This window comes from Callithrix jacchus, chromosome 4 (assembly GCF_049354715.1).
Source record: "Callithrix jacchus isolate 240 chromosome 4, calJac240_pri, whole genome shotgun sequence".
Lineage (NCBI taxonomy): Eukaryota > Metazoa > Chordata > Mammalia > Primates > Cebidae > Callithrix > Callithrix jacchus.
The window spans coordinates 38,357,319-38,358,572 of NC_133505.1; the positions used below are offsets into that span (position 1 = coordinate 38,357,319).

Below are 1,254 nucleotides of genomic sequence, written 5' to 3' on the forward strand. Positions count from 1 at the left end.
GAAAGAAAAGAAAGAAAGAAAGAAGAAAGAAAGAAAAGTAATCATAGGTACAAATAAATCAATATTGTCATTATAAAATATTAATAATGTAGAGTTCAAATGAAAACATAATGTAAAGTACTTAATATGTTGTACTATTATCTCCTCATCCATCTTCCCATCCCTACCTAGGCTGTGCCATCCATGAGGGCTGAAGAAGTTTGATTTCTTTTTCTCATACTCAAGTCCATGGAGTACAGTAGCCAGGATAATGTAGGAGGTTGATGAATGTTTACCAAGTAAAAACGTTTCCTGGAGATAATTAACAGGCCAGGAATTGTTATGCGTAAGCACAATTCAAAACCAGCTGAGGGGAGTGACGTGAGAGAACGTGGTGGCATAGGAAACTCCAGGAGCCCAGCCCAACACAAGAGGGATGGCGCAAGAGACAATGTGTTTGTGAAACATCAGCACACGCTTGTGAAACATCAGCACATGCACACACACACACACAATCTTGAGGAGAGTTGTTAAACTACAGATTCCTGGGCTGCACCAACAGATATTCTGATTGGGTTGACAGTCAAGTGTAACGAAACTCTGAAAAGTCTGCAAAGATTTTTTTTTTATGGAACGCTTCAAGAATTTGTGTGTCATTCTTGCACAGGGGCCATGCTAATCTTCTCTGTATCATTCCAATTTTAGTATATGTGCTGCCAAAGTGAGCATAAAATCTTCAAAGGTTTATAGCAAACAAGTGAATGCAGATAATAAAAATAACTGGAATTCAGTAGCACAGCTTAGTGGGATCACAACTTACCCTTGGCCCATTTCTCCTTCTCCAGGTCATCAGTGGTCTTGAAGACAGCAGCCTGGGTTCCCAGTGGGTTCCTGGTGCCAGATGGAGCTGAGCAGATCTTGCTCTCAAAGAATTCTTTTTTTTTTTTTCTCCTGTTGGGCAACTCCGTGAAGGATGAACAGAAATTTTGCATTTTCCCCCTACTTCGATCTGTCTCAGGGCAGAGAGTCAGCCAAGCTAGAGAGCATCTGATAAAAAATAAAATAAAAAAATGTAAAAAGCCATTGAGTCAGCAGCTACCTCTGGGGCCAAAAAAAAAAATTAGTTGAGGAAAGTAATAGATATGCAGAAAAGACTGGAGGGGAAAGATGGGAGTGAGATGCTCTGGGGAAGTAGGGTTTTGGAAAGCTTCCATATTCCTGGGAAAATAGATAGGCTTATAATTGACTAGTGAGGGGAACATGCTCACAAGGCAC

At 40.4% G+C, this 1,254-nt stretch overlaps 1 non-coding gene across 1 annotated transcript; it reads right to left on the reverse strand.

Annotated features, from left to right (window-relative positions):
- Positions 1 to 601: 601 nt before the first annotated feature.
- Positions 602 to 708, reverse strand: LOC144582412 (U6 spliceosomal RNA). The gene has a single exon (XR_013534995.1). It is a non-coding gene; the product is annotated as a U6 spliceosomal RNA (small nuclear RNA).
- Positions 709 to 1,254: the final 546 nt, after the last annotated feature.